Genomic DNA, 12043 nt, shown 5'->3' with positions numbered 1-12043 from the left:
GGGATTAAAGGCGTGCACCACCACTCCCACAGCCCATTATTCTTAGGATCTTCATGGTCTTTGAGAATGAGAGAAGCCACATTCCCCATACTGTTACCCACCCTAGACTCACATATCACTGCTTATGGCTTAGCAGCATCTAAGGCTCAAAACATAGTCCCGAGAATAGCTTCCTTTCGTAAGTTAATAAGTAGCTTTGGACCTGTAAATGTGGACAGAAGAAAAGTGTATGCCACTTTTCTTCCAGGTCAGACACCAACACTGATAATTGATTGACTGTTCTATATTTTATGTAAAACTACATCCTTTGAAAAGCTTCAAAAACATTTGCAATTTGTTTTAACTGATGTTTTATTGGAGTGCATTGCTATCAGGAGTTAACTTTAGGAACAACGATATTTTTTGCACCATGTAAACTTTCAGTACAGAAACCAGATGGATTGCTTCACTTGTTTTCTTTGGTTTTCTCTCAACAATTCCTTAGAATTCTGTTCTTACAAACTCTTCCTGTTTCTGACTATGACACCTGTTCTCAGCTGTAAACTTGACTACATCGGGATTTAGCCACAAAATAGGGTGGTACACCTGTGAGGGAAGTTTTGCTTAATTTGATGTAGGAAGACCCATCTCTAATCAAGGCCCCACCTACTGCTGGAAGCCTATCTAAGGACATGGAAGTGGGAAATTTTGCTCTTCGCCTGCTTGCTTTTGCCCTACTAACAAGCCCATTCCTTCACTGGCATTAGCGCCTACTTCTTTGGGATCAAAATATCACTACTAAACTTACTTTTTCCTTGAAGATTAAACATAAATCTAATGTGGAGCCACCTAGATAACCTGACCTATATGGATAATTTTTTCATGAGAGTCATTCTCTTTATAAATTGTCTCTCCTTTCATACAGCTTACTAATTCATATTTTTCTAAAAAACTGTCTGTTCAGCAGACCAAATTAAAACAGCATAGACCAAGGAGTTTTTATGGGGATTACTAACAGAAGTCTGGGAGAGGTTAATCACGGGAGCAGGGATGACTCAAAAACAGCTGCATCGCTGGAAACTCCACCCTGACATGATTGACAGCTGACAGGAGCTGCTATCCTGGAACTTTATGTTCAACCCGCAGCTGGAAAGTCTGAGAATTCGTCTTACCTGCAGCTCAGCTGGTCTGTCTCCTCCCCCAGTTCATTCCATCTATAATGCTGGCGAAGGCCTTCAAGGAACTCCAGGTTTACACTTCCCTAGACATGTGACATTTTGTTTACCTCCCGAGTCTAGGAGCAGGTGGAAATGTATACTTGTACGGTCCCTATGGAGATCAGTGTGGTGATTCCTTGGGAAATTGAAAATAGATGCAGCTATTCCACTCTTGGGTATATACCCAAAGGAATTTACATTCTACTACAGAGACATTTGCTTTGCTCATTCATGTTCATTAATATACAAGATGGCCTAAGGGAAGGTAAAACCATTTTTATTTATTTATTCATAATAGCCAGAACTTGGAAATAGTCTAGATGCCCAACAGTAGACGAAAATATAATGACATATAGTACATTTTTTAACACAATGGAATATTAATCAGCTGTTATAAAAAATGAAATCATGAAATTTGCAGGTACATGGATATACCTAGAAAAAATATCATCATCCTGAGTGAGGTAACCCAAACTCAAGGAGACTAATTTGGTATATGGTCTCATATATGTGGATATTAGCTTCTAAGTCCTCAACAAACATCCTACAATCTGCATAAGCAGAGAGGTGGGGTATAGGGTAAGGGAGTAGGGTTCAGGGAGCTCCCGAGGAAGGGGAAATAGAATATCTAGCCATGGAGAGACACACGGGGAGACAGAAACAGGAGGATTAAATGCAGAGTGGGAGGGAATAGGGAAGTAAAGGGGGAGATAGGGAGGGACAGCTAACACTAAGGGCCACTGAAGGGGTCATGTGGAAATCTACTACAGTAGAAGCTGCTTAAAATATGTGCATATAGGAAAGAAATCTAAATGGAATCACCAGATCATTTGGGGGATACAAAGCCCCTATTGGACATCTCTCAGCACCAAGTGAAACCTTCACAGACAGGAATAGATCACATATAATTGAGTTGAGAATCCCCAAAACAGCTGAGGTTATTATCAAGACCATTGGTGCTCTCCACAAACTTATGGTTAGGCCCCATTGCTATAGACAACACATACATATCTCATGAAACATGGAGACGTCATGCTAGTGCCTTCTCAGAGCCTTTCCCCGTACTGACTCTTGTTCATGGTACTGGAATATACCGTGCATGCCACCAGAGGAGAAAAGCAACCATAAACCCAGCTACAAACCCTCTACAACAGCGGCCAGTTTGTATGATACAGTGGTCCAGTAGTGGCACAAATGTCGTGTGAGTGACCATTATCTGACTTGATTTAAGTTCCACTCCAGGAAATGGAATCCATACTTGGCACTGCTTGTGCTGCCAAGAATGTGAGACTAGATAGGCCAGTGACTCAGGGGAAAACTGAGCATGATTGTTCTGCTGAAGGAATGTAGCAGTAAAATGACTCCTAATGACCTCCTCCTCCAGGCATAGATCAATGCGTCTTGCCCAGCCATCACCAGAGATGCTTCCTCCTACAAAAGATGGGAACCAATACAGATATCTGCAACTGGACAGTGTGCCCAGAATGGGAGTTTTGGAGCACCTGTCCTAAATGGGATGTCTTCACTGAAGCCCGCCCCCCAGAGCTCAAGGAGCTGTGTGGAATTGAAGGCAGAAAAATTATAAGAGCCAGAGGGGATGGGTGACTCTAAGAAAATAGGGTCTTTCAGCTACAACAGGACTGATGCATATGTGAACTCACAGAGACTGTGGCAGCAATCACAAACCCAGCCCATGTTCACAAATGGTCCTGGTCAAATTGGATGTCAGCATGTAGAAGAATACAGATAGATCCATATTCAGTGCCCTACACAAAACTCAAGTCCAAGTGGATCAAAGACCTCAACATAAAACCCGATCACACTGAACCTGATAGAGGACGAAGTGGGTAATAACCTTGGATGCACTGGCACAGGAAACAACTTTCTGAGCAGAACACCATTAGGGCAGGCACTAAGATCACCAATTAAATAAACGGGGACTCACAAAACTGAAAAACTTCTGTAAGGCAAAGGACACTGTCAAGAAGACAAAACAGCAGCCTACAGAATGTGAAAAGATTTTTTTTTATCAACTCTACATCTGGTAGAAAACTAATATCCAAAATATATGTTCTTTATATAAAAACAAATAATATATATTGTATGTAATATTTTTATATAAAATTTTATATAAAAATCTTATTAAAAATGGGGTATAGCTCTAAACAGAGAATTCTCAATAGAAGAACCTCAAATGGCTGAGAAACACTTAAAGTAATGTTCAACATCCTTACCCATCAGGGAAATGCAAATCAAAACTACTTTGGGATTCCATCTTACACCAGTCAGAATGCCTAAGATTAATATCGCAAGTGACAGCTCATGCTGTTGAGGATGCAAAGCAAGAGGAACACTCCCCCATTGCTGGTAGAAGTGCAAACTTGTACAGCCACTATGGAAATCAATATGGCAGCTGCTCAGAAAATTGTTATTGACCTACCTCAAGACCCAGCTACACCACTCTTGGGCACATTAAAGGACACTCTACCATGCCGCAAGGACACTTGTTCAACTATGTTCATAGTGGCTTTACTCATAATAGACAGAAACAGGAAATAACCTAGATGTCTCTCTACATAGGAATGGATAAAGAAGATGTGGTACATTTACACAATGGTATTACTCAATTTTTACACCAACAGTATCACTCAGATGTTTATTAAATGACATCACAAAATTTGTCATCAAATGGATGGAACTAGAAAATACCATCCTGAGTAAGATAACTCAGACCCCAAAAGACAAACATGGTATGTACTTACTCATAAGTGGATAGTAGTTGTTAAGTAAGTGATAGCCAAGCTACAAACTCATAGACCCAGTAAAGCTAGGTAAAGAGTAGGGCTCTGGGGGCAGGGCGCATGGATCTCCCTGGAAAGCAGAAACAGAATAGGTTGTGCAGGTAGACTGGGGGTCAGTGGGGACAGGAGTGGGAGGCATCAGGTTGAGGGTGGAAGGACAGAGTATGGGGAGAGATGGCTAGAATTGGGGGTACTTGAGGGGTGGTGTGGAAATCTAGTGCAGTAGAAACTTCCTGAAATCTTGAGAGTGATCCTAAGGCACACTTTTAGTTATGGGGGATAAGGACTCTGAACTAGCCAAATCTTATTGCCGGGCAAGGCTTCCAGTGGCCGGGCTGTTTTGCATTCAGTTGAGTTGTTGTCTAAGGGGGTCCAGTGGAGATCCCCAAACAACCCAGGCTGATGCTAGGACAGAGGGATGCTCCTATAAACTGACAGCAGGGCCTCATTGCCTAGGGCAACATCCACACAGCTCATTGAACATGGAGAGGTTGAGATGATGCCTGCATGGAGCCTTCATCCTTATCTTCTAGTCTCTGTGGTATAGGCAGGTACTCTTCAGGGGATTGAAAGAAGCATGGACACCAACCCAGGCACAAAACTTTCTACCAACCATCTGTTCTGCCTGCAGTATGTGCTGGAGCAATTGTGGTACAGAACTTGTGGGAGTGGCCAACCAATGTCTGATTTAAACTGAAGCCCACTCCACTAGAGGGAGCTCATGCTTAACACTGCTTAGATGGCCAGGGACTGAGACTGGGTAGCCCAGAGACATGATAGTAGGGGAAAAAAGAGCACAAGCCTTTAATTCCAGCACCTGGGAAGTTAAGGCGGGCAGACCTCCTGTTTTGAAAAAGAAAGGAAGAAGGAAAGGAAGGAAGGAAGGAAGGAAGGAAGGAAGGAAGGAAGGAAGGAAGAAAGAAAGAAAGGAAGGAAGAAAGGAAGAAAGGAAGGAAGGAAGAAAGAAAGAAAGGAAGAAAGGAAGGAAGGAAGGAAGAAAGGAAGGAAGAAAGAAAGAAAGAAAGGAAGAAAGAAAGGAAGAAAGAAAGAAAGGAAGAAAGGAAGGAAGAAGGAAAGAAAGGAAGGAGGAAGAAAGGAAGGAAGAAAGAAAGGAAGGAAGAAAGGAAGGAAGGAAGAGAGAAGGAAAGAAAGAAAGGAAGAAACAAAGAAAGAAAATGATGCTGGAGAGATTACCATTCCTACTCTCAAGATATTTTACAGAGTTGTGATAGTAAAAACAACATGGTACTGGCACAAAGACAGGCCTGTAGACCAATGGAACAATATCTAAGACCCAAACATGAACACCCGTAACTACAGCCATCTAATATTTAACAGTAGTGGAATGTTTCTCCAGTCCTACCCAGCCTTGTGGGCCCACTGCCGCTTATAAAATAATCACTCAGTGGCTTAATATTATTTACAAACTGTAAGGCCTATGGCTTTAGCCACTTGCCAGCTAGCTCTCTCATCTTAAATCAACCCATTTCTATAAATCTATATGTTGCCACATGGCCATGGCTTTACCCATCTGCTGACATCTTGTTGCTCCTTCATTGGTGGGCTCACATCTCTCCTCTTCTGCTTTTCTTCTTTCCTCTTTCTCTCCTTGGATTTCATGCCTGCCTCTAAGCTGCCTTGGCATAGGCCAAAGCAGCTTATTTGTTAACCACTGGGAATCACAGCACTTTCCCCTTTCTAATAAAAAAGAAAAGTTTTAACTTTAACATACTAAAATTATGTATAATAGAACAGTTATCAAGCAGGAATTACATTTACAATATCTAGTCTATTTGTATTTGGCAAGATTAAAGAAAATACTCTATCTATCCTATATTTGTGAGTCTAAGATTTCATATCTAATTTATCTTTTTTCATAACCAAGGAAAATTATAACTATTTAGTCTTCAACTACATCAAAGACCCCAAAGGATATAATATTACCTAAGTAAACAGTAAGAGCATTGTAAGCAACTTCCAAAAATCTATAATATCAGAGACAGCTGGCTGCCTGGATGGTCATCTAAAGTTCCTCTGCAACACTGGAGCATCCATCTTTAGCCTATAGGTTTAGTGTTTCTCAGTCACTTCTCCCTGTGTCCTGTAGAATGTCTAGCAGCCTCCTCTGTGAAGCAGGACCTGAAGGACCATCTTCCCCTGTTTTGGCAAAATTTAGTGGTCATTTTTCCATGGGTCCTGCATGTCCAGTTGATACATTTTGTCAAGCAGTCCAGGCAATGAGGAAAAAAAAATTAGAGATACATTTTACAATTGCAAATTGCTGACTTTGCTTCTGTAAACTTGCTTGCGTTAGACACTGACCCATCCTCTCCCTGGAAATAAGTAAAAAGTTTCAGAGTCCAGCCGTCGGCCTTGGGACAAGGTCTGTAATTATAGATTAAAATAATAATAAGTCTCTGTTTTAAAATTCCTCAAATGGGACCCAAGATAAGGACCATCTGGCGAGTCCAGCAAACTAGGTCAAATGTCAGCCAATTATAAGCCTGTAACTATGCGAACTCCCCTCCAGAGTAACCGCTCCCCTTAGACCTCCCCTGAGCCAACCAGTTTACAATGAGTGTTACAAAATTTCCCGCATAACAAAATGATTGCTGAAATATATGATTATTTTTAAGTTAGGCCAAACCCAGGGCACCTGGTATCTTATGCTAATTTTGTAGTTTCTGCCTTTGAAAATGCTTGTAACTGTTGCTCAGGGCTCTCTGACTGACCAGGAAAGAGAGCCCACTTGCGCCAGAGCTGAATACATTCCTCATGTGTGTTGCATCTGCTGGTTTGGAATCTTGGTTTCTGGGGGGTCCCTCTCACAGACAAAAGTATCCCAGGGGTCTAGGGTCTTTCAGCAAGAACAGTTTCTTGCCCAAATGGCTAACTTTGCCAAGAAGATAAACTCCATATGGAGTGTCTTTGATGCCCATCTTCCTCTTTGAAGTAAATCAGTGCTGCCAGGAACAGAGGTGTCTCATTGTCCAGGAAAGTCTAAGTTTTAAAAACATTTTGAATGACATATTCTGTAGGTCTTTGAAGTGTTTGAAGATTACCTATCTAACTGATATACATCTATGTATACCTAGAAAACTTAACTAACATGACTATAAGTTTGATTATCATGGATAACTAATTATTAATCGGTATTTCTTGTATTTTGGTTGTGAGCCTAGCCTTTAATGGCTGAGCCATCTCTCCAGCCCTCTATATTTCTTAATCATACATGAGCTACACAAACATAATACCTTAAACAAGAGTAGAAATACACATACAGTATAAAAAAAACTTTAAATTTGTATCAATAAACTAAAATCCATAGCAATGTAAAACATTTTAAGCAAATTGTTGCTCTTTAAAAGTAGATTCAATAATCTACCCTTTTATCCTATCATATCTATACTATCCCTTTTTATGATTTAGAAAGAGATTGTACTTATGATCAACCCCTTTAAATAAAAATAAACATTTGTAAACAATATTTTGGGAATATGGGCATAGCTTGTCATACTACTTCCTCCTGGTTGGGGGCACTGGCAATCTTATGGGGATCCTGAGAAAATTAAGAATTATGGTCAAGTCTAACTAGAGTAGTCTGTGAGGCTGCATTGTCTGAGCCAGTTGCCTTGAAGCTGTTCTGGATGTTGGAACATCTGGAGACCTCTCAGGGGGTCTTCCTTGATCAAACCATATTAGTTTGGAAGCAATCCATAGGTTCTCATCTTCTGTGGAAATAAAAGCAGAACCTCTTTTCCAAAGCAACATATCCTTAAACACAAATTTTGAAGTCAAGATATCTTTAAAATATATATGCTTAACGCAGCAGCCCTTACAACCAAATGTCTTTCTGCAGGTAAAAATCCCAAAGACAATATAATCCAGACTCTCTGTGTAATTTCCATCTTTATGTAGCTTATTTTTTAATATTACTTTTACTGTCTCTTTAAAGACTTTTTAAAAACTATTTCTTTATACAACTGTCTAGTCTCCTTTTCCTCTTTCTTCCAAGCCTGCATGCATTTTTAAACCTAATGTAAGCCATTTAGAGGTTTATTCCATCTGAGTCTGTCTTTTTGTGAATCTATTGCTGTAAACTGCAGCATGGCTAGGACTGAAACCACAGCCTTGGCTGCTGCCTCCTCCCACCTCCGCTTCCCAACATGGTGGAGGTAATTCCCTGCCAGTCCAAGAGCCATGCTCTCTGCTAACTCTAGGAGGCAGTGAGTCTATGCCTCTACCAGGGAGCGTGTAGCCCAGAAACTTTTATTTGTTTGTTTGTTAGTTTATTTATTACTTACTTACTTATTTACTTACTCACTTACTTATTTATTTGTCTGTACTAGCAAATGCTAAATCAACCAAGTCCTAGAGATGAGGTTTATGATCTTATTGGGGTTGGTTATTTGTGCTATCACACTTATATAGATCATTAAGGAGAAATTGAGACTCACAATTAAAGAAAAGAATAAACACTTGTTACCAATTATTGGCACAAGATCAACAGACTGAACCATAAGATTAGGAAAAAGCCACTACCTTCAAGAAATATGCTAACAACTTGGGAATATTTCCTTAGAATACAGTAGAAATATCATCATAATTGGAAAATTTTTAGAGAATCATGTGTAAATCATACAAGAGAACTCAAATATTAACTTTCAAAACTCAAATATTTCACTCAAAAAACCCCTCACAGTTCTTAATCACCTGCTTATTACACATAATTTCAGAACATTGAGAAGTATCCCCAAGCCCAAGTCATCCTCAAATATACTACATAAGTTTCATTGACACTATCCTTAGGTGATTTTTAAAATTTTAATTAATTGACTTAATAAATGTGTCTGATGATAAAAACAAGAAATTCCTTGTGAAAGGGAAGGGTGGGATAATACTAAATATGGTACAATTTGCTTTTTGTCCCCATTGACTTCTCACACATTAAAATGCCCAGAGGCGTTCTTGTCTGTTATCTTTCTGATGACAATCTGAGCATGCCCAACATTGTTCTTTTCTGAGATTTTAACCTTTTGAACATTTGTTACATTACCTTGAGCAATGGTATATCTTTCTCCATTCTTATTTCTGAGCTGTTGAGCTTGTTTTGGCTTCACAAACACTCACATGTTTGGTTTCAATGAATGCACCGTTGACTGAATTGTACTTTTCAAGATAGCATGCTACAGGGCTTTTCCTTAATTAGCACCACCACCAGGTGTCACTGTTCTGATACCTAATTGGGATTAATGCTAGGACAGTTCTTGTCAAATCCTAATTTGTTACCAAACTTGGAACACCCCGATGGACATTGTAGGTGAAGGCTTAGTGACATAAAGCCTCAGGTGGACAGAGAAGCTCTGTAGAGGAACTTGGACCTCACTGATAATACTGTGGGCTCTTAGATTCTGGGACATATCTGGTAAGAGGACCGACACAAAGTTGTATCTACCACTTTGAGACTGCTGGGGAACTGACTTGCAGGTAGAATCTTCCATCCCAACCTTTTACTGTCCTATGAATATCCAACACACATGAACATGTGTGCACGTGCACATGAGCGCACACACCACCACCACCACTACCACCACCCCCACCCCCACCTCCACTGCAGTCTGTACTCCCTCAGAGAAACTGTAACCCTTCCGTTGTTTTTGATTAAAGCAATTCTGCTTTGGGGGACACCTGTCTGCTTTCTATCGTTTCCAAGTCTCTCCCATCAATCCCAGTGTAACAGTAGGAATCAACTGGCATTTGCAGGATCTATGTGATTTCCAACATTTCTTTACCTCCCAGGTTGACCAATCTGTGGTCTTAGTTTTGCCATAGTTGTGGATCTGAAACCAGGTGGCACACACAGACTTCCAGATTCTTCTGTACCAGAACAAAGAACTGGCCCGGCGACACACTGACAAGAGAAAAAAGTAGATGGTTTATTAGGGAAGAAAAGGACATTTGAGGGAATGGAAGTAGACGAGCGAGCAAGGACAGAGCAGCACTCAGGAGCCCTGAGCCCTGAGCCTGCTTGATGGGTCACTTGGATAGCGTCCTCTTTTTCCCACATTGGCAGATTCAAGGGGCTCTTTGTGTTCATGCCCTATTTTGTTACAGGTAGGTAGCAGTGGGAGAGGCTTAGTCTTCCTTTGTCAACTGGTTTATTTCATGTTGATCTTCATGCCTCTGGAATCTCCTTTCATGCTCTTTCTCTTCAGTTTCTTCCAGAACTTTCCCACAACACCTCACACAATCTCCTCTTCTTTATGGAGACACATGGTAAAGAAATGAATCTTTACGACACTCAGTCCAAGAAAGTGCTGGAGCAGGCAAAGCATTCCTGGGTTGAAAACACAAAGTATCTATTTCCACCACTGGGTTAGTTACTTTCCTTATTTCTGTGACCAAGTGTTGACAAGAAGCAGTTTCATGGAGGGAAGATTTACAGTGGTTCACGGGCTCAAAGGTTTAGTCTGTTACAATGAGGAAGTAATAGTGTCAGGAGTTTGATGCCAATGGTCATAGCGCACCCACAGCCAGCAAGCAGAGTGCACCATGCTTGTGCTCGGCTTCTTTTCTCCTATTCATTCTCTCGGGTACCCGAGTCCATGACATGGTATCACATTTAGGATGAGTCTTGACAGCTTAACTGATCAAATCTAGGTAATACCTCACAGACGGTCCTAGAGATTTTTCCCATAGTAAATTCCCGTTGTGGAATATTTTGATTGAATTCTGACATTCCTGAGACTGCCTAATAAAGTTTACCTTGAATCGGGAGGGTGGAACTAGTGACTAGCTGTCTAGAATTGGCCATAGAGAAGACAGCAATTTGGATGGAGAAGACACACAGGAAGGAAATGGCGGGGACTATAGTTTGAGCTCTCTTGGTTCTGGGATGAGGGAAAAGACATGTCTCTTGAGGTGTTTCTGGCCAAAAAGAAAGGTCAACTAGTTGCTACTCGGCCTCTCTGAGCTAGCAGGTTTCCACTCCAGCCTTCGATTTCTGAGTCTTATTGATAAATACTATGATAGAGACTTAATTTAAACCTATATATCGTGGCCACAGCAAAGCCAGGGCCACCCAACCAGAAGCCCTGCCCAGCTGTGGCCTGAGTAGTTTAGTTGGTGGGGTGCTGACTGAGGGGCAGCAGCTGGTGAACACAATAATTAAAATATCAGTCGATTCATGTGCGTCCACTAAGCCAACAGGAACACATCAGGGAACATAGTGAAGAAGAAATCCCTCATTCTGGAATTCTAGCACAATTAACAACTTCTTAAAGCCTACTTTCTCAGCCGTGAACATGCAGCTTTCTAGGAATCTCACCAGAAACTCCATTTAGCGGGAAAAACACACACTAAACCCTTTGTGCAAACCTCCTAGCTTTTGGTTTCACTTTATCACATTGTAATTCTATCCAGGGAATCTCCAAAACCACCTCATCTAGTCACTTATCAAATGAAAGGGAATGGAGGAGATGGGGGGGTGCATGCCTTCCCCCTTTAAGACAGGAGCCGGGCGGTGGTGGTGCACACCTTTAATCCCAGCACTCGGGAGGCAGAGCCAGGCGGATCTCTATGAGTTCGAGGCCAGCCTGGTCTCCAAAGCCAGGAAAGGCGCAAAGCTACACAGAAAAACCCTGTCTCAAAAAACAACCAGAAGAAGAAGAAGAAGAAGAAGAAGAAGAAGAAGAAGAAGAAGAAGAAGAAGAAGAAGAAGAAGAAGAAAGAAACTGAATCTCACAGCCAGAAGAAATCAGGCTACTTCCTGGGACTGAGCATTAAGAAGAATTTGATACCCTAACACAGACATACATGCAGGCAAAACACAGTTGCACATAAAAAAATAAAATGGAAAAAAAAAAGGTATTCTGTAGTGTGGTTTTATAACTCCTAATTTATAGCTCTCTCTCTCTCTTTTTTTAATCTGGCTCCTCTATGTTCCTTTCTTATGTAAGCTATCCCAGACCAAGTCACATAGGATAAGACTTCCCACCAGCCCTGGAAAATAAAAAGCCATATATTTCCTATATTCATGGGATTTCT

General features: G+C 41.0%; 1 protein-coding gene across 1 annotated transcript in view; it reads right to left on the bottom strand.

The window, feature by feature from the left end:
• The window catches only part of Cd5l (CD5 molecule like), a 112267-nt gene that overhangs the window by 75620 nt on the left and 24604 nt on the right, over positions 1 to 12043 (bottom strand). The window contains exon 3 of the mRNA XM_036190390.1: positions 9790 to 9908. The gene's annotated coding sequence lies outside the window, so the exon portion shown is untranslated. The remainder of the gene's footprint in view (positions 1 to 9789; positions 9909 to 12043) is intronic.

This window comes from Onychomys torridus, chromosome 6 (genome assembly GCF_903995425.1).
Source record: "Onychomys torridus chromosome 6, mOncTor1.1, whole genome shotgun sequence".
NCBI classification, from domain to species: domain Eukaryota; kingdom Metazoa; phylum Chordata; class Mammalia; order Rodentia; family Cricetidae; genus Onychomys; species Onychomys torridus.
This window is presented reverse-complemented; position numbering and strand designations above follow the sequence as displayed.